This window comes from Equus caballus, chromosome 15, assembly GCF_041296265.1.
Source record: "Equus caballus isolate H_3958 breed thoroughbred chromosome 15, TB-T2T, whole genome shotgun sequence".
Classification (NCBI taxonomy): Eukaryota; Metazoa; Chordata; class Mammalia; order Perissodactyla; family Equidae; genus Equus; species Equus caballus.
The window spans coordinates 102338556-102360542 of record NC_091698.1 but is presented as its reverse complement, the minus strand read 5'-3'; the positions used below and the strand labels follow the sequence as shown (position 1 = coordinate 102360542).

The 21987-nt window shown below is 42.0% G+C and overlaps 1 long non-coding RNA gene across 2 annotated transcripts in view; it reads right to left on the bottom strand.

The window, feature by feature from the left end:
• LOC111768168 (uncharacterized) overlaps positions 1 to 20188 on the bottom strand; it is a 44291-nt gene extending 24103 nt beyond the window's left edge. The window contains exons 1-2 of one of the 2 annotated variants that reach the window (XR_011426626.1): positions 20042 to 20169; positions 19006 to 19463 (exon numbers count right to left, since the gene is read on the bottom strand). This is a non-coding gene — a long non-coding RNA (uncharacterized lncRNA). Of the gene's footprint in view, positions 1 to 19005; positions 19464 to 20041 lie in introns of those variants that run through there. The other variant, XR_002800352.2, reaches the window with a different exon arrangement.
• Between the last annotated feature and the right edge of the window lie 1799 nt (positions 20189 to 21987).

Here is a 21987-nt window from a genome sequence, read left to right as displayed (position 1 = left end):
TTAAATGAATGGTCTGTAAGCCCATTTCAGTTATCTGACTGGCTTTTAGGATATGAAGGCATTCGTTTTTAAAACTACAAGGTTGCCCTATTTACATAAATACAAATAGTTGTCTTAATAATTTAGACTTTTTAAAGAGCTATTCTGTAGATCACTAGTCCCTAAAATGTTGGTAGCAGTTACAGATGGTTGGGAAATGTGGACTAAACAAATTTCAGTTAATCAAAGACTTCTTCAAGCCTCAAATGTGTAAGGATGCGATGTCGGTCTCTCAGAGAGAACTGTTGTCCCTGATCTTTCTTTCTGCTCCTCAGCCTTGATTATTAAAGCATTCCTAGTAGGAACAAACTTTAGGAAATACTGATCTCACATCATACAATATCAAAGCCAAGTGGGACTTCTGGGGGGACCTTATAGAGTGGTTTTCTAACCTGACTGCTTGTTACAATTGTGCAGGATGCAGAAGAGAGAAACTCCTGGGATTATTCCCAAAGTTGTTACTCTGAAGGTCTAGGATGAGATACAGAAATCTGTTTGAAAACATTCTCTGCCAATTCGGAAAGGGATGGCATTGTTTGGAGACCGCCGCTTTAACTGCTACCATTTATCTCACCTACAAGGGAAATTAATTCTAACTATGAAACTAAATCATTGGCCTCTCGTATCTGACATGATTCAATTCTAATTCTATCAAAGAAGTCCTCTCAGAGCCTCTCCCTGCCCCATTTTCTCGCGATTCACATCACATCCAGGTTTGAGCGGTGCCCAACCGGGCGATGTAGGAGCTTCTGATCGAGCAGACACACACTCAAAGTGCCCATTTTGAAAGTCACACAGACTGAGTTCTAGCCTCAGTTCTGTCACTACTTATTAATTTGATTTAAGAAAATGTCTTCCTCCTTCCAGCCAGCCCTGGTGGTCTGGTGGTTAAGATCGGGTGCTCTCACTGCCAAGACCCAGGTTCATGTCTCGGTCAGGGAACCACACCAGCTGTCTGCCACTTGTCATACCGCAGCGGCTGCCTGTTGCTGCTGTGATGCTGAAAGCTATGCCACTGGGATTTCCAATGCCAGCAGGGTCACCCGTGGTGGACAGGTTTCAGTGCAGCTTCCAAACTAGAGAGACTACCACTTCCAAAAGCAATTGGTCACGAAAAGCCTATGAATAGCAGCGAAGCATTGTCTGATATGGCGAGAGGATGGTGCAAAAAGACCAGGCCGACTGGGAGTCGGAAACCGCCTGACGGCACTAACAACTTGCTCTTTCCAGGCCTTCATCCTCATGTTCCAAGTTTGAGGAAAATGTCTCAGATCAATATCACCTGAGAGTGATTCTGCTCTGATTCGGTAGAAAGCTGTTACATGACATTATTGTGTATCATAAATTTCATTTCAACATACATATTTATTACTGATAAATTCTGCCCGAACTACATACTTGAGAGCAAAGTGGACTGGGACAGCAATTCCTGGAGCTAAAAGGGGAAAGTCCTTCAGATGTCTGACCGCACGCCAGACGGGATCCCACCAGAGAGTGACTCATGCATACCATTTGCTTCAATTCACTGGCCTGAGTGATCACAGGAGATCAAAAGTCAGACTCATAACAGGAAGTGCTTCTAAAATTATAGCCCCTCCCTGAACCTGACCTTCCTGCTATCTGTTCTTTTTGAAGGGGCATAATTGAGCCAGCTCTGGTTACAGGGACAGAAGGTTGGGAGAGCCAAATGTTCCGAATGAAGGTGACCCTGTCTCGGCATCCCTCACAGAATAGGGTTTCTTTGTGCTTGCATGCTTTGAGAGCGGGGAGAGAGCTTCAGCTCCCAGGTTTATGACTGCAGATCATTTTCAGCTTCAATGCCTGCTCTGGACCGGAGCTTCCCCGGATGGGTTTTCTATAAAAAGGTGAATGCCTTACCATTCATCTTGTCCTTCTCCCCGGACTTAAACTTTCTCTTGAGAAAAACTCTGGTGAACTCTAGTCAACTTACTTTTGGGTCTTGGGCAGCCTCTGGCTGCAGAGCATGGCTGCGATCTTGCAGTGTGAGAGGGGTTGGTGGGAGCAGTACTCCAGTCTTCAGGTTCTCCCAACGTTGTAGACTTTTTGTAGCTGAAAAGGCCTCAAAAATGCTTTAATGCCTAATCTTTATTTTCAGTAGATTCCTAGTAAGCTGAGTTTAAATAGATCTCAAAAAATAATAAAAAATGTAATGAATTAGAGAAGTACTCTACCTTAAAATTATACATATATTATATACATAAAATATACATGTATTTTTATATATGAATTATATGTAAATATAGATAATATATAAAATGTATATATTTAAATCAAAATAAATGATTAGAAGAGGATGTAAGCTAGAAAAATATTTTTTAAAGCAAGAAGTCACTCACCAGTCTCAAATTCTGGCACCTACCTCCTTCTAGAACTTTAGACCCCAGCTGCATGCTAGAGTCACAGGAGCACATGGACACAGGTGCATACAGGTGCATGTGCACACAGCTCACTTCCGTGTCTGAACCCCAGATAAGTTCCTCCTTCTCCATCGCCTCAGGCTGGTGTACTTCCACTCCTCCTTCACGTCCTAGTTTAATCTTTTTTCTGGGCCCCCCCATAAGAATTATTTCCTTTTTCCCACAGCAGGTGCCACACAGTGTTGAGTATGGTCAGAATCCTTCCCTAGATTGAGCTCCTCCAAGTAAGAGCCATGCTTTTTCCTGTGGGTCCCCAGCTGCAAACACAGGCTTGGAGCTTGTACAAATATGTATGCACGGAAACTGATTCCATATGCCTAGCCATGTTCTCATCCATTTATTCAGTAAATATATATGGACTCTTTCCTATGTGCCTGGCACTATCTTTCATGTTAGGGTTCTAGTGCTGAACACAAAAGTGCATCTGCCCTCACGGAACTTCTAGTTGAAGGAAAATGCAACATGTACCTACACGAATAAAGAAATAATTTAAGATAGTACTAAAGGCAATGGATAAAATATAATAGACAATGGGTTTGGGAGTAAACTGAACAGTGGGTGGTGGCTAATATTAGGGATGGCGTCTTTGAAAAGGCACTGTTTAATTTGAGGCCTAAATATTGAGGGGGAATCAGTGCTGTGAGTATCTGGGGAAAGTGTACTGTGGGTGGAATTTACAAAAAGTGAAACAACCAAACAAACAAAAAACAGAGATTGGAAGATGCTTAGATGTTCTGAGCCTAAAATGAAGAAGTCTAATATGGCTAGGTTACAGTAAATAAATGTAAGAGATGTTAGTAGCAGTCAAATCATAAAAGGTTGGTAAGTTATGATGAGAGTTTAGACTTTATTATAATGGTAAAACATTGTTAGGTTTTAAGCAAGAGAATCATATGACATTGTACATTTTTAAATAAATACTGTGGATGTTCTATAGAGAATGGACTAGAGCCCATAATCCATCTATTGAACAACAAAAACATTGGAGCTGATGACTAGGTAGCAGATATTGAGGATGGAGTTGACAGGAGTGATCAAATCTGGAGATAAAAAATTGAGGAGCTGTCAGAATACAAATTGTATTCAGATCCATTGAAAATAGATAAGATTGCTTAGGGAGAAAATGGAGATAAAAAAGAGATGGAGGCAAAGGAGAGAAATCTTGGCCACTCACACATTTAGAGTTCTGGCAAAGATGAGGAGCTAGCATAGCAGACTGAGAAGAAAAGACTGAAGCAGGAGGGAGTGAAGCCACAGACACCTAGAGAAGACAGTGTCTGACAGTCCATTGTGCCAAATGCTGTTCCATAGTTGGGTAAGGTAAGGAAGAGATAATCACCAGTAAATTTGAGAAGAGGAAGGTCACTGCTGACCTGAATAAGAAATATTTCATTTGGATGGCAGCAACAGAGATCCAGATGAAATAGGCTAAAAAAGGATAAATGACAAAGCAGAAAAGAAAGAATCAGGTTGTAAAGGGGAGTAAAGGAAAGAAATGAAGGCTCTATCTGAGAGACGTGGGATGAAAAGAGGTTGACTATTGTAGAAAGATAACATTAAACATGAGTAAGACCAATAAGCAGGTGGAAATTACTAGCAAAGAGTGAGACACTGATAATGATGCAGAGATGCAAGATACTGCCAGAGCAGGTTCTTGAGTCCATGGGAGAAGATGAGATACAGAACATGAGAAAAGACTGGCTTTAGATAGAAGCCAGAATATTTCTGTCTTTGAAATAGGAAGAAAATCATAATAAGTGGACATGGATTCACAGAGATTAGTGCATCCGTTTTCAAGTGTGAGGTGAGGTCATTAGCTGACAGTTGAGGGCATGAGATTGCCAGAAGTTTAAAGAGAGAGTAGGTATGAAATAGTCAACTTTGACAGTAGAAATTAGATTTAGTTGGGAAACGTGATACAAGTGTCTGTCAATGCCTTTGGACATAAACCAGAAGAGGTATTAGACATCACAGTTGTGTAAATGTATTCAGCAACATGTAGCTAAAGGAGCAATGTGGTTTTGCTTGAGAGTTGATTTGACCAGTTTAGTTTTTGGCCTTTGAGAAGGATAGAGGAGTAGGGGATGTAGGGGTGAGGATGTTGCTATGAGGGTGCATGTAGTGCAGGACAGTGGAGGCTAAATCACATAGGGCATGTGTCAGATGATGAACAGGGGACATGGAGATGGTAAAAGTGGAAGGTTTCCATATTTTGAGGCAAAGTCCAAGTATGACCATGACAGTGGGGAGCTGAGCCAGGAATGGAAGACAGGTCATTGGAGAGGAGGTTGTAAAAACCTGAGACTCCAGGGAATTGAATGGATCATCTTTGTTAATATTCAAGTGACCTGGAAGGATGTCAGTAAAAGTGATGCAGAGGGAAACAGGAACGGCGAGCTAACGGATGAACAGGAATGACTGGGAGTTTGGTAGATGACAGCAACAAGACAGGGTGAAGCCTGATGATTTGTGTTCAAAGGAGATTGGATTTTTTGAAGGAAAGTAAAGAGAAATATTTAATTTTAAAATATTAGGTTTTCTTAGTGCAGAGTCCACCAATATTTGCTAGTATGTAAAAAAAATGTTGTCTCATCCTGCTTCCTTTTGTGTCTTGAAGAGAAGTTGATAAAGGATGCCGGTGTCTTACTCAACACTGAACAATTCTCCAGCTGGGCTCAAATGCTCTGGCGACCTCTCAGAGCCAAACTTCTCAAAGCTTCCCTTATTTTGCTCTCCTTGTAAGAGGGCAGAGTGTTACATTCAGCCAGGTATTTATGTCTTCAACAGCTATTAGCTACCATGTCTACCACAGGGGAGAAAAATAAAACTTCAGCCCATCTTTTCAAGAAAAACGTATAGAAGTGTGATAAATGCCATGACTGTTGTCATCGAACAGTACTATAAAAGTATAAAAAAGCCAGTCACTAGCTATACTTGGGGCTCTTTAGAAGGACTCAACTGTCATGTGTGCTTATCTTGAGGGGGAAATACACATTTCCTAGGTGGAAAAGAGAAGGGAGGATGCTCTAAGCAGAGACAACAGAACACACAAACCAACAGAGCTGTGAGTGAGAATATTACAATAAGAGATGGCGGAAGTTGGGCATGACTGGGGCCAAGCATGCCTCTGTGTGGGCTGTGGTTAGGGTTAGATTGGGGACAGAGGAGAAATTTATTAACACAGCTCTACAGACTGAACTCTCTCTGGTCCTGTGTCCAATCAAATTGTTTCCAGTCCCGCTCTCCAGTCCTTTGGAAATCTGCTGTCTGTGCATGAGCAGTGGCAATCAACTAGTGATGTCAGGTGCTATATGTAGCTGGGGGGGAAATACTCAGGTATCTTGTTTGTATCACAAAGAAAGGTGGTGTATCTGTTTCTTCTGTAGAAAAAACCAGACAGATGTGCATAACAAGAATAATAATAATGTCGCCACCTCCTCTCTTGACTCCTGGATTCTCTGGGATAGAAAGGCCAAGAATGGTGTTCTTAATCCCTACAATTGTATCAGAAGTAGCTGTTATGTCCTCAAATGAGCTCCAGGCTGAGAGCATTATCAGATTTTTTCTATTCTCCATTATGATAATTTTACAAAAGATGATAACATCAAGGCTTTTGCAGCATTTCATAATTTTAAAGCAATATCACAAGCATTACCACATTCGATTTGAGACAAGATGTGTATATTACATATTACAACACAAAACTTCATTTTGAAAATGGACTTGGAAGCTCAGAAAGGTCACACAGCTACAAAATGTCCAGAAACATGGCTACTGATTTTTATGTTAGTGATTTTGAGCTCCTAATTATTAAAAGCAAAACTTACAAGGAAACCCCACAAAACAGTTACCTGTTCCCTGAGTCCGTAGTCAGATTGTAACAGCTCCACTCAAAGGAATAGTTCTTTCCCTGGATAGCTATGATTTTTTCAAGAGTGATAATGATCAACTCATTAACCGTGGTTGCCTTAAAGCATTTTGATAAGATTCATATACAGATTACTATTATTTAATGGATTTTTATTTTAAAGAGCCAGTAACTCATGTATTCTGACTAAAATAACCCGTCTGCTCAATCTGCCTTAAATGGATATTGTATTATTTTCAAATGCGTTCAAGCAATAAAATAATACAAAGGCAATTCCATGGATTCACAACGCAAAGTTGAATGGTAACAACTAAATCTTTTATGCATTGATTTAAGACTCAGTAAGTCTAAAGTTTAGGAATTCTGTGGCATTGAGAAGTAATCTTCCTGTCTATTCCCTCTGCCTTGCCCACCCTCCATATTAGCCATTGTCAATGTCCTACACAACATGTATTATTCATTTATTTTCTATTACCAGACCCCTAAGTATAACCACCTTTTAGGGGAAAAAAATGGCCCTAAGCCTAAATCAAAGCTAAATCCCCTCTAGTCTAAACCAATCATGATAACTCCATTCATCCTGCCAGTGCTCGGTCTATGTCATTGGTTCTGTGATGTAGTTCTGACCAGTGAGATGTGAGGGCAGGTCGACTAGGGGCTCCTGCGAAATAGTTTCTCCTTAATTAAAATAAAACAGGGTCCTGCATTGCAGCAGCTCTCCTGCAACCACGTGGGGAGCTAACCAGAGGAGAAGTGTGCAGAAAGATGGAAGCCCCAAGACATCAACGAACCTTTTACTCTAAGCCACCCTACTTCAGGGTGTCCTGTTCACAGAGACAATAGAATCTCTCTTTTCTTCAATAGCAGATGAGTCAAGGTTTCATCTACTTGCAGCCAAAAGCACTCTGTCTGAATCTCCCTGCCCTGATGTGCAAACATCTGAACAGGATTCCAAATAGCTGGTTGGCTTTCCTTCAGATTTGGTGTCCCACCTCCCAGAACAGAATTCCCACAGCACCTGCAGCTGGATTCTCCCAGCCCCATCCCCTCACAATGAGGAGACCTACTCTGAGGTCATGACCATTTCTGAACCTTCCATCTCACCACTAGGAATGCCTAGGCATACTTAGGTCCTGAAGAGATACAGATGAAGAAGACGCTTTTCTCAAGATGCTGCAGACTGCTTACAGGGAAGAGCTATTTACATATATCCTTTTTTAAACTCATATTTTCCAGAATTATACCAGGTAGGAAAAAAGTACATAATAGCAGCAGTTACAAAAATTAAATCTATGACCCAGCTCTCAGCAAAAACTCTGACACCCACATCCCAAACTCCTTTGTTCTTATTCAAAAGTTTATGGAAGTATGTCATGCATGCTCACAAACGACATGACCATATTTTTCCCCCATGGATCACTCTTGTTAATGGATTCTGGTCACTTCATTGGCTCCTAGTGATGGCCTCTCGCCAACTTCCCACACACCCAGCTCCAGCTCCACTCTCAGTGCCTTCAGCGTGACTCTACTAGTCACCTCGGGATGCTATGACAAAGCACCACAGACTGGGTGCCCTAAACAACAGACATTGATTTCTCACAGTTCTGGGGGCAGGAAGTCGAAGAGCAGGGTGCCAGCAGATTTAGTTGTTGGTGAAGGCCCTCTTCCTGACTTGCAGATGGCTATCATCTTGCTGTGTTCTCACCTGGTCTCCTGTGCCCATTCAGAGAGAGAGCTCTGGGCTTGCCTCCTGTTCTTATGAGGACACTAATCCCATTATGGGATCTCACCCTCATGATCTCATCTAAACCTAATTACCTACCAAATGTCCCATCTCCTAATTCTATCACATCGGGGGTGAGGGCTTCAACATACCGATACTTATGAGGGCCCTGATGCCACCTCTCAGGACATTCTCACTGGAAACTCCATGAGCCAGCCACCAGCACTCTCACAGTTGCAGTGCAGCAGTCACCGTTTCATTGAAGAGGATTAGGGGTTCTAGGAGTTTTGGATGCCACGTATATGCTTGTCAACCATCACTATGATTCCAGTAGTTTTAAAAACAATTTTATAGCTGTGTTGTATTACCGCATCTAAGAGAAACAACTGGAGGGATTGCCTCCAAATTTGGACAATGTATTTGTAGTAATCTTAAGTAAAATATAAAGTATGACATTTGCTGAGTTCATTGAGGGGAAGCCCTTGGTAGAGGTGGAAAGACCCATAAGAGAGATAAGCAGTCATTCTCCAAAGTGGCTAAAACTGAAATACATTGAGACGGCTTTTGGATTGCTGCGTAAGATGCTTGCTGCAGAAAACCACAATCATAGGTTCAAACAAAAGCTCTGAAAAGACATCAAAAAGGTTGATGCTCAAGTGTAGAGGGGATTTTCAGTCAAGCTGATTTTCACAGGGAAACTCTCGAAATGCTTTAGGGTTACTGTAGCAAGCTTTTATTGATTTAAGACTGGTTTAAAAATGATACCAAGGAATTAGGAGCCAGTGTACCGAAGAAATTTAGGGCATTATATGTATCCAGAAATCAAGAATACCTACCCCAGGCACTTATCAACAAGAATAACCTTGATGAAATCACTGCTTTATTTTGTATGTGCAAAAAGCTTATACGAGAGTAACATTATTTAGGAAGAATTACAAGAAATATATGCATTTGATCCATTAATCTACATTCTCTCTTCATTCTTCATTCATTCAATTCCTCTTTATTCAACAAAGATTTATTTCATCTGTACCACTTACAAGGCATCATTCATGAATTTGGGGACCCAGCAGTAAAAAGATAGGTTACATTTCTATCTTTAAGAAATATATAGTCTCACTGGAAAAGATAAAGATTAATTAGGTTAAAGAATATAATGATTTCAAAAGTCAATAAAGGTTGTGAGGAAAATTAAATAGGAATGGAGATAGAGTGGGGAGGTTAGGAGGGTGGCATTATCTGGAAAGGGTTTTAGAAAGATGGTGCTTATGTTGAGACCTGGATGTTGAGAAGGAAGCAGACAAATGAAGACGTGAAGAAGGGCACAGCAAGTGCACAGGCAGCAAAGAAACCATGGCAATGAGCCCAACATTTGCTCAGTGTGACCAAAGCAGGTGACACAGGGGCCAGGTCCTAGAAGGTGACAGCAAAGTGTCCAGGGATGAACCGGGCAGGGTCTGGCAGGCTCTGTGGGGAGGGGTAGGAGTCGCATTCTGTCTGCTGTGGGGAAACTGACTGTGATGGGACAGGAGACTGACAGCGAGCCAGGTAGCAGGTAGCAAGACAGCTCGTCCATCCGTGGATCACATAACGGCACCTGGGAGCCTGCTTTCTCAGAATGTTAAGAAGACTTTGTCATGACCCCATTGGTTTTCTGAGAAACGTAAAGAAGCTCCTCTATGAACAACATTGTTGTGTTTATTTTCATCAGATGGGGATGAGAGGTGGACATGCTATGTGTTACTCACCATATCAGACAGTGTCTTCCACAGGAGAATTCACTGGGGAAAGGTCACCGAAGCAACTGATACTTTGTCTCCTCCTAATGTCTGGTTTCAAACATGCCCCTGTGCTTTGTTTCCAACTTCTCCTCTACTCGAATCTTTTCCATTGACTTAAAACCTTAGTGAGGTAGAATATACAAATTTCACGTAACAAGGGTACACAACTTGACAAATTTTCACAAATCCAGACCAAGAAACAGAACATTTCCAGAACCTTGAAAGCCCTTTTTGTACTGGTTCCAGCTGACCTGTGTTTATCTCACTGTGAATTACACATCTAATCCCATTTCCTTTCATATGTTGGTTGCTAGAAAATCCAGAACCATATTTCGGGTCCATCATTAGCAAATGCCAGAACTCAGAGCAGGCTGTTATGTAGTCATCTCCTGGTTTCATTTTTATCTTTCCTCATACCCTTTGTCCTTCAGCTGAAATTTGGCTTTACTTTCTCTTTTTCCTTATAATGTCATTGAATGTAACTTTATAAGCCAGTGTCAATCACTTAGAGACATTTAGTCCACTCAATGTGAATTCTAATCCATGAACTAGAATTCATTTATAAGTGCAGCAGGAAGGCAAAAGTGATTCTGTCAAGTTAGTGGTCTCAAGTTGATCCCAACTCTTAGTGACCCTGGGGACAGCAGAGTGGAAGGCTGCCCGGTCTTTATGCGTCATCCTTTCACCTTCTGATGCTGTATCAGACAATGTTCAGCTGCTGTTCAAAGTTTTCATGGCCAATTTTCTTTGGAAGTGGTTGACCAAGTCCTTCTTCTTAGTCTGTCTTAGTCCGGAAGCTCTGCTGAAACCTGTCCACCATGGGTGAGCCTGCAGTATTGGGAATCCTGGTGGCATGACTTTCAGCATCACAGCAACACGCAGCTGCTACAGTATGACAATCAACAGGTGGGTGGTGTGGTCCCCTGACTGGGAAATGAACCCAGGCTGCAGCGGTGAGACAGCATCAACTCTTAACCACTGGACCACCAGGGCTGGCTGTACAAATATTTAACCATTACTAAAACACACAGCCCAGAACACCTGCCTAAAATCCCAAACTGATGACCTGTGCCAGTACCAGGGGCCTCTGAGTCATTTCACACAGGAGATGTCACATCCACACATCATATCACCTTCTCCATTCCAGTGCCCAAGGGCTTGGCTATAAGGGGCTCCAAGGTACACAATTTGCTTTTCAGAGCCCAGGCAGAGAAGTGTGAGAGGAAGCCAAAATCTTCCAGCTGGTCTGTACAGATAGGACGGTGGTCAGTGACAGGACAGTGATCAAGGTGTAGCGCCCCATTGCAAGCATTCAGAAGCCCTAAGGCCTCTTCTCTGGCCCTCAAGTGTGTTCTCTACCCGCTCCTGCCCATAAGTCTGATTGTACCATTAGAAAAGTACAGTGATCCTGAGTTAAAAATGCATTGATTCACTTAATCTATGGAGTTTCAAAGTGTTTACTGATTTTTAAAATAAACTTTTTACTTTAGAACTGTTTCAGATTTTTGAAAATTGCAAAGATGGTACAGAGTTCCTGTATCTCTCACATTGCCTCCCTCTGTTACTAAATCGGTACGTGAGTATGAAGCATCTGTTACAACTGATGAACCAATATTGGTATGTTATCATTGAGGAAGTCTCTACACTGTTCAGATTTTTAAATTTTTTACCAAATGTCCTTTTTATGTTCCAGGATCCCACATTACATCTAGATGCCACATCTCTCTAGGCTCCTCTTGGCTGTGGCAGTTTCTCAAACTTTCCTTGTTTTTGATGACCTTGACAATTTTGAAGAAGTTTGGTTAGATATTTTGTAGAATATCTCTCAATTTGGATTTTCTGATGTTTTTCTCAGTTTTGGAGAAGAAGGCCACAGAGATAAAGTGCCATTCTCATCACACCATATGAAGGATCCATGCTATGAACATGATTTATCACTGTTGATGTTGACCTCGACCAACTGCTGAGCTCATCTCCACTGTAAAGTCACTCTTTTTCCCATACTATACTTTCCAAACTATAATCCTTGGAAGCAAATTACCCTGAGTCCACATTTAAAGAGTAGTGAGTTATGCTCCATCTTCCTGGAGGCAGAATACCTACAAAAATTATTTGGAATTTTTCTGCATAGGATATTTGTCTATTATCCTCTATTTATTTATTTAGTCATTTATTTATAGCAGTACTGACTCATGGGTGTTTATTTTGTAAGTTTGGTAATAATCCAATACTATTTTTTTGCTCAATTTTTACAGCTTTAGCTATTGGAAGTTTTTCCAGTTTATTCCTTTGTCTCATCATTTTGGTGCTATTTAGGGTTTTTTTTTTTTTTTTGAGCACTATTTTATTTTCTTGCGCTACAAGATGCTCCAAGATCATTTTGTGAAATTTCTGCACTAGTTTTAGTACAGGGCGTCTCTCCAAGGACCCCTGGTTCCTCTTACTGAAGAGGGGTATTAGAAACCAAGATCTGCGCATTAGAGGTGCTCATTGCTACTGGGATGTCATTGCTTCTAGGCCTTCCAAACCAACAGAGCAAGGAAATATCTGTGTGTGCCTACCTGTGTGCATGTACTCATCTACTAATATTTCTATATGTAACTTTCTGTGTTTAGATTAAGACAATCATGAGTTTTTGATGTCTTTAACTCTAATTCCTTACCACATGGATTATTCTAGCCTTCTCTCCCTGCATATATGTAACTTCCCATTCCAACAGTGAGGAACTAGACTCATTATTTGCTGCCATCTATTACTCAACTCCAGTATATGTATATAGTGGTAAAAGAATTATCAGTCTGTACCCACATGACAAGCAATTTTATCAACTAGTTTGCAGTACTTATATAGAGTTTATTTTGCCTTTAGTCTTATAGACATCATCCATTTCCAAACTTATGCTATTAAATTTTAAAAAGAATAATGACATGATAAAATATTTTATCTGTATAAGTACCAAATTCAGGCATACATGATATCTTTGTTTTGTTTTTAAATGTGTGTATTAAACATTTTTTTAAATAACCCTTATGTCACTGATTCACTTACCAGTCTAAGTAGTCAAGAAACACCATCCCCCAAGGTTAAATTTGATCATGCACTATTGCATCATATGATGATGGCACATGAAGCCACAAGGGTAAGCAGAGCTAATAGAAGGTGCATTGACCTTGGAGTCAGCTCTGCTAATTTCTAGGAATATGACTTTGAGTAAGTAACTTGATCTATCTGAGCTTCTATTTCTTCTATGCAAGAGGGCTTATTGAGAAGATTAAGAAAATATCCATGTAGGATCCTTAGTATGAAAACTAATTTGAAGTAGACAATAAATGCTAATTTCAATTTTGTCTCTATTTTTAATTTTTTTCTTTTATTGTCTCTGGCTCTTTAATTGAGGTCAACTCATTGCCAAGATAAACAGCCCAACCAATGAACTTCAGGCTGAAGCGACATCTCACTCTTGAATAACCTTGGACTGGGTTTTTTCATTAGAATCTTCCCAAAGTGCTGGCAATTTATTTTCCACAAAAGAAAGGTTTGCTTGGGGCTGGCCCCGTGGCCGAGTGGTTAAGTTTGCGCGCTCCGCTGCAGGCGGCCCAGTGTTTCATTGGTTCGAATCCTGGGCGCGGACATGACACTGCTCATCAAACCACGCTGAGGCGGCATCCCACATACCACAACTAGAAGGACCCACAACGAAGAATATACAACTATGTACCGCGGGGGGGCTTTGGGGAGAAAAAGGAAAAAATAAAATCTTTAAAAAAAAAAAAAAAAAAAAAAGAAAGGTTTGCTTTTCAACGGGCACAGGAATCCAAGCTGAAACCCTCACTGCACACAGGAGGATATTGCCTCCGGGGAGCTCATGCTTGGAGATGGTGTGCTGCAAACTAACACCCCATTTAACAAACGGAGCAAAAAAGCTGCTCTGAGCTGCAGAGCCAGTGGCTGCCTACAGTCACCTGAACTTCCCGGCCAGCTGGAGCCGTCCTGGATAAATAACTTCAGCTAAACAGACATCGAAATATCAACTCCCTATGCATCCACAAATAGAGTTTCTTATCAAAGACATCCACCACTCAAAGACTTAATTTATTTTTCTAACTCAGTAAAACAATGGCTCTTTTATACAGTATCTGAATAATGCAAACCTAATAAAGGCAAGGGAAATCCTATCATCAAATGTGACAGAGAACACGGGTTTAAGTGTCTGGATAGAAATGATCTCTTTCACAACAGCACAGGACGGTGGATAGAAAGATGCATGTCAGTACGGCACCTGGAATGGAGTTTAGTAATCCTAGCCTCTCGCATGGAGGGAAGAGCATGGGAAAGAAAGAAAGATTTCTCAGTCGTTGCTGCACTAGGCTTCCTGATGACGTTGGGAGATTGTTCACTCAATAGACACTTGAGGTGCAAGAGCTCATTTCTTGTCTGAGCACCCAAACAAAGAGACTCAACCCCGATTTTCTCGAAATGTGGAAGCTACCTTTCCAACAAAGCCCTGTATTGTCTCTCTACACGTGACATCACTCTCCATGGCATCAACAGGACAAACGTGATATATGTTATGTGTCAAGTGGGGCTGGGGTTCTGACAACACTTGTAGCCCTATGAATACCAGGTCCACAGGATGTGATTTTGTAAAAGATAAATGAGTTAGGAAATGAGAGTGACCAGCACTCAGGCCGTCTTTGTGGAAGGCAGCTTGGGACTGCAGCAATTTCTCACAGGTGCGGTCTCCCTCCCTGGTTCCCTCTCATGGCTGGCTGTGTGTCTGCTCCACACCTCCCTCTTGGACCCTGAAGTCTGGTCAATTCCCAGGCTGTGATGCCTGCTTGATATTGACCTTACTGCTCTGACTGTGGTGTCTCTGTATACTCTGTCCACTGACGTCACCCTAGCAACTCTCGGCATCACCAACTTCCTTCTCTTTACGGGGCTGAGATTTTTTTTGTTTTTTGTCCTTTTTTGACTGGTGTGCCTTTCGCCAGGTTCATGCTGCTTTTTCTGGTCTGATTTATAGCCTTTCCTCATTGACCCTTAATCTCATGTGGCTTAAGCATGAGAAGTGTTAATTTTGTAACTTCTCTGGTCAAAAATGTTCATGGTACCTCATTAAACCAGTAAGACACTACGAAGAGGGAAATGTTATCATTCTTATTTTGTGGCTCTAGAAAAGAAGGTTTGGAGCAGCCGGGCAGTTGGATGGCCTGCCCACAGTCACAGAGCTGAGAAGTGACAGGACAGCGGCTCCCACTAGATCTCTCAACCTCAAGCTCTTCCCTATTTCTACGAAACTCTACATTTTCACCGACAGCCACTTCTAAAAGTGGAACAAATCCCCTTGTTCTAAGATGTTATGAATCCTTGACTGATATATTTTTACCTGAAAGTTAACTCACAACTGTCCAATTATGGATAATTCTATTTTATTCTATTTTTATTTCTATAAATGGAGAGAGTCAACTGATGATAACAGATATGTGAAGATTTTATAAAAAAATGTCTACATAAATTGTCTCGGTTCTTCTTGGGAAAAATCATGTTTCATTTAATATAATATAAATAGGAGCTGCTATTTAATGAGTATTCACTCTGTGTATACCCTGTGCTGGCATTTTACATATTTTATTTCACTTAAACTTTCTAATAACTCAGCCCAGTAGGGACTGTTATCTCCATTTACATGCAAAGAAACTGGAGGTCAGAGAAGGTAAATAATGTTTTGAGAGTCACACAGTGGCAGAGCCAAAAACTAAACTAGGATCTGCCTCTTTCTCCAGAGTTCATGTTCCTAATATACTATCCAGCCTTATTAGCACTCTTCACACAAATGATATAATTTTAATTTAATAATTTAAAAGTATCTTCAGTAGGCCAAATATGAGAGAAAATCAACAGTGGTCATCTTAATTGCTTAATGAAAATGGCAGGTAAGTTAGTTTTCTAAGAAGCCAGAGGCATTAAATTTTGGGGACAGCCCACAGGTAAAACAGAAATAAAATGATAAAAAAGCAGTCTATCCCTGTGTCTTCATCTTGAAGTCTCTCTCACTCTTCTCTGACTTCTTCTCATTACTTAATTTAACCTGGTACTGAAGCGTTTCTTATGTCTTTTGAGACATACATCTGGAAAGCCCTCCCTCCAATAATGTACTGAGCTCATGCGTCATCAGCCAGCCGACAGCTCAGCGCTGCTGTCACCATAAATAAAGCTGTAATTTTATTACTGTCAGGAGTTCAGATGGAGGCATGCCTACTTACACGAAATGCGTCCAGCGTTAAAGGCACGGGTTGTAACAGACCTAAACCACGCTCCCTCTCCTCCTAGGAGGGCAGATCTGCAAGGCATGGCTCTCTGCAAAGAATTCAGGATGTGGAGGCATGAGTTACTGAGATGTGAAGCCCTGGTCAAATTCACAGTATAGCTGAAGAGCTAGTTTTATAAGAAAAGCTTTCAAGGGAGGACATCAAAGGTTGTCAAGCCTGAGGGATGGCCAAGGTGAAACCAACAGCCCTTTCCAGTCCTGGCATCTCAGAGGACTCACGTGGCGGGTGCAGCGCCCATCCTCCAGGGGCCTGGCTCCACTGAGGACCTCATTGCTTTCTCAGCCTGAAGTCCTTTAAGTCTCAGTCAATGTCACTTCCATTCCCAATCCCCCAATTTTTCGCTACCTCGTCAATCCTCCTGGACCTTCCTGTACACATCGCCTCTGGATCACTCAGGACGTTTTACTGAGATGAGCTGATTGCATGCCTCTGGCCCTCACTAGACAGAAAGACCGGGATCCTGTTGCATTTATTTCCACATTCTTGGAGCTCAGCCCAGCGCTTGGGACCAGGGACCAGATCAGTAAAGGGTTTTTGCATAAGACCATTATTTCCCCACTGAGAGATAAATCAACAGCAATAGCACGAGGTACCAGAGAACTACAGCCAGACCCACCAGCCAGCAAACTGTGAGAGAGAAATAGTTACTGGGAAGATTGTCCAAGAAGATAGACTTACGGTGTCTGAAGGTCTAATCAGCTAATCTTGCTGAGTGGTTGACTGAGGCCATCGAGACAGAGCAGGATGCTTATTGGGGTCACTCTTCCACCCGCACACAAGGCTTCACATTCCCGACACGTGCGTATCTGCTTTCTACCCCATATCATCAGTGCACTACTATTAATTCACTGACACAGAACTCATGATCATGATAAGCAGGACTTTATCCAGCACACTTTTTCTTCAGAGTGCAAATGAATCATTAAAATAAAACATACGAGCATTTTCCATGAGTAAGTTTCTGCTGCCTCCACCTCCGCCCTGATGTGTGTAATGATGTGGCCCCTGTGTCTCCACCCTGCCCGGGGCCAGAATCAAGTGACGCCCCTCTCCATTAGCAAACAAAGTCCTCCCCGAGACAGGGTCATAGACTCCCAGGGAGAGAGGGAAATCCATATTTATTTAAGCATCCTCTGTGATAGATCATGTGCTCATACTTTAGATATAGTTTATATTTAAAATAGTTTATAGATATTTTAAATATGGTTTCTGATTTACATTCACAGTGATTTTGCAGTGTAGTTACGATCTCCATTTTACATGAAACAACGGTCAGAAACAAGGAAGAGCTTATCCAGGCTAATATGTTGACGAGGATTTTCACAAAATTGTAACTGACTTCATAATTCATGCTCTTCCTACCAACATCACCTCCCTTCCAAATTGTATAATCGGGAGGGTTTTGTTCCCAGAGGGACGTCATGACTTGCTGAATGCTTTTTTTTTTTACCCATTGAATGAGTACAAATCAAACACCTGCCAGGTGCCAGCCGCCATTCCAGGTGCTGAGAATTCCACAGTAAAAATGATGGATACGGGTCTTGCATTCAGAGAGCAAACAGTCCAGCAAGGGAATTAATTGTCTTCTCTTATATCCAGTGTGCACGATAATTCCCCGTGTTATATGAATTACTATACCCCAGAGGCTTTGGGAATATTCCATTAAAAACATTCAGCCCTACCCCTGCAAACACGCCACATCCCATCCAGCCAGTGCTGGATCAGTTTGTAGATCATGGTCCTTTCTCTGATGGAAGCTTCCGGGATTCATTACCAGAAGTTTTCTTTATCAACAATCATCAAGTCTTCGGAAATATCATTGCCATATACAAACCGATAACATAAAAACCATTTCTGTTTTTTCAATAAAATGGTTTTCTAAAGCACAATTTACTTTTCAAGACAGTAAATCTGGTACCACCTCTCTCTAAAAACAATCAATCACAACAACAAAACAAAGGCAAGAAATAGCGCTACAAACTCCATCTGCAATGAGACTGAGAGACGTGTAGGCCTATGAGGGCACGCTGATGGAGGATTCCCGGCAAAAAAGGCAGCAAGGGAACGAGGAACGCAGGCTGGAGACCAGAGCCTCCTGGGACCGCCTTTGCCACCAAAGAGAGTCAGTGAGGGGAGCTCAACAAAGCACCAGGCGGATGTGCAGATGGGCCCCCGTGCAGGGAGACGCTTGCGGGTAAGGGGGTGGTCAGAGACCGCCGGGTGGTGGGGGGCCGGCGAGTGTCAGCTTCCGTCAGATGGGGGAAAGTCAAAGCTCATGCAGTCTGGCCTGTGTCATGGCCATCCATCCATATTAGCTTTCACCTTGTGAAAACACTTTCTGTTTTGTTTAAAAAATTGCACATCATTTGAACTTTAGAATACATACATATGCATATATATACATAAATGAATATACACATATAAAACACTGTATTTTAAAATATGGCCTTTGGGATTTTTTCCCTTTTTCCAAACAAATATAAATAAATATGAATCTCATTTAATGCACTTATATCCACGGAAGAGCTAGCAAAGCGGCTCTCCGGAGGAGCAGAGACAGCTCTGATTTGGAGCATTTACCAATTTCTGCATTGTAAATACTTCCACCATAGTCAATTTCAAGGGACAACATTTTAGTGCCTGGCTCACAAAATTCGTAAATATTTGACTTCGGCTCTCGTGAGCCGGAGGAACCAGCTGTGCCACAACACGTCCCTCCATGCCCATCCTTCCTATATAACGGCAAACGTTTGTGAGGTGCCCTGACATCGTGCAGATTATCTTTTCTTTTTCTACGCACAATCACTCTGCAAGGGAGTGGGTCAGGATATTTCCATCTTTATTTTACGGATTAGGAAAAAAACATTTTTAGAAAATCCAAAGAAGATCGAAGAAAATACAGATCGACATCAAACATAAAAAGTATTCCCTACATGTTTGATGATTTGAATTCTTGACAGTAGGGATGGAGGAAAAAGAGACCAGAGAATGCTGAGGTGTGAGGTACCCACAGAAGTTCTAGAGAGAGCGGCCGGCCCGCCCGGTTCTGCCCCGAGCCGGGGACCCCTCCTGGCAGAGCCCGGAGCAGGGAGTGGCTGCGCCCCCCCGGGACCCGGGCTGCGTCCTCGCTGGAGTCTCCAGGCCCGGTCCTGGCGCAGGGCGCGCGCTGCAGCCGCTGTTCCCTGCCCGGTGACAGCTGGCCGCCAGCCTCCATGAGCCTGCACGTGGGCCTCCAGCCACAAGCCATCTCGTTTACGGCTCAGGAACTTTTCCTTTAACCTGCTGTAAAGTTGGTCACCCCTCAGCTTTTCTTTCTCCAGGCTAAGCAATCCACTTCCCCCAAAAGTCCCCCTGGGTCCTATTTCCTCACCCCTTTATCATCTTTGTGACTCCTGTTGGAGTTCTCTTTGAGAGAAACGAGAATGAGCTTCCGGGCGAAGTCTCACCCCTGACCCTGGAGTGAAAGACCAAGGAAAGCGGAGCGCAGAGGAAAGTGTGGGCATGGGGCCGCTGCTTGCAGGAAATCTCTCTCCCCGCCCTCCCTCGCCTTCCACAGGGACACCGAGGCCCCCACATCAGGGCCACCCTGCCGCAGAGCCTCCCTTGTCCTCACCGACACTGGGTGTCAGAACAGAAGAGACTTAGAAATGACCACACACCCTTCATTTTAGACACGGGGAGGCTGGGATCCAGTGGATTTAAATATCTTGCTTAATATCAAACAGTTAATAGAAGAGAGAAATTAGAACCAAGACGTCCTAATGCATTCGTGGTTTAGAGCTAAGTGTACTCTACAAAATAGTGAATCATAGCTCTTTCAGACATGAGAAGACAGTAAGAACAAACAATATTCACGCTACCTATTTCCTTTAAATCGTACTGGCAGGAATCTTTTCAGTCTTACTCTCCATTACGTTCCCAGTTCCCAGAATAGGGACCAGGATGGAGTTTTCCTTCCACGTGTACAATCGGCCTTCTCCATCCGCGGATTCAACCAACGGCAAATCGGGTACTGTTTACAATTTGCGGTTGGTTCAATCTGCGCATGCGGAAATCACAGGAGGACGCGGAACCCGCAAGCAAATATGGAGGGCCAACTCGGGGACTTGAGCATCAGGGGATTTTGGTATCCTTATCGGGGCGGTTCCTGGAAGCAAGTCCCCACGAGTCTCATGGACTGCTGCGTTATTCGCGTTGGAGGTACATCCCTTACCTAACTTGCCCCTCTGCACAGCTTGGTGAGGATAAGTATTACTGATGAGAAAACTGGGGTCCTTTTCATTTTATTCCTTTTTCACACAGTGTTTGTGATTAAAAATCATAAACTTGTAAGCGGCAGAAACTCTCTAGAATTACTTTAATTACAGAAAATATGTTATAGGGAGTGAGCAGTATGTGAAATACAAAGGCATACCATGTAGCCCAGCCTCAGGTGGAGTGAGACCTGGAACAGGAGCACCTGTGCTCTTTCTCCCTATGGCCATGGGGAGTGGAGGCTGCTCCTGGCTTCAGTGGAACAGGTAGAAGAATGACATAGGGAAGAGCGATGTTTCAGTCATAGTTCTACCAATCGCTGTGTGATCTCAGGAAAATCACCTAACCTCTCTGAGCATTATTTCCCTATTTATAATATGGGACAATTGATCTCTGCTCTTCCTACCATGGATCAAATAAGCTAACGTTATGAAATACTTGGAAAAGTTTAAAATAGGATAAAACATAAGATTAATGTTTTACAATGAAGAATTGCCTCTTTCCTTGGCCTGGAAAACATAAATCAGATGAATAATAATTGCCATGCATCTAAAGACTTTCATTAGAGTTTCACATCAAGTATTGTATTGAAATGACCCGCAGTGAAATAAAACTTATTTAGGGATGTAACATTTCAAAAAAACATAAAATAAAATCTCACATTCTTTTTAAAGACCTTAAAGCTTTGAGTTTTTCAAATCAGAAAGAAGCAAGAAGCATATAAAACATTCACTCACTGACTTGATGGCAGGTCTGATAGGCGGGGAGCAGGCTCAGAGATTCCTGACAGGCAAATTGTTCACCTCTGGCATGCTTCTTGCTCCAACAAAAACAGAGTCTTTGAAAGAATTTACGTTGTCGGATGGTGTTATGTTTACTGGATCTGATCCTAAATCTTAGAAATTAAAAAGGCTTTAAGTCTTGATCCTTGCATGTCACAAAGAGGTGAAACTATTTTGGAGAAAAACAACATGCTTTAGCGATAGCCTGGGGGCAATGTACAGACATGAATTCTCGAGTATTTTGAGTTTTACACCTGGAAAAATGAATAAGCAGCGAGTAATGGCTCTTTCTATTCATGGGTAATTTCATTCAATGTATCTCCTCATTCTATCTGTAAAAAAACCCACTGTTGATATGTAAATGCTTTCATAAATTATATTAGTTTTATTGCCTACAGTGACTGTGAGAAACAGGAAAAGTATAAATTAACACAAGTTCTCTCTTACTTTGACGTTCACCTGCTCATCTGTTCATTCATGCATTCTTTGAACAAACATTTCTTTAACAAGCATGCTGTGTGAAGGAGCATGGAAAGTTCTAGAATTAGGGTACGTTATGAAGAAAGAACTAGCTATTTATGGCTTTATAGCTCAGTTAGATAAACAAGGTAGATCAAGAGACTAAAAGTAAAGATAGAAAAATATAGATATAGAACAGAACTCATCAATAGGGCAGCATAGGCAGACTCTGAACTCACCTCCTCCCATGAACACAACCAGGTTACAACTATTCTTGGAAAAATTACCCTGGAGAGAGAGCTGAAAACTGG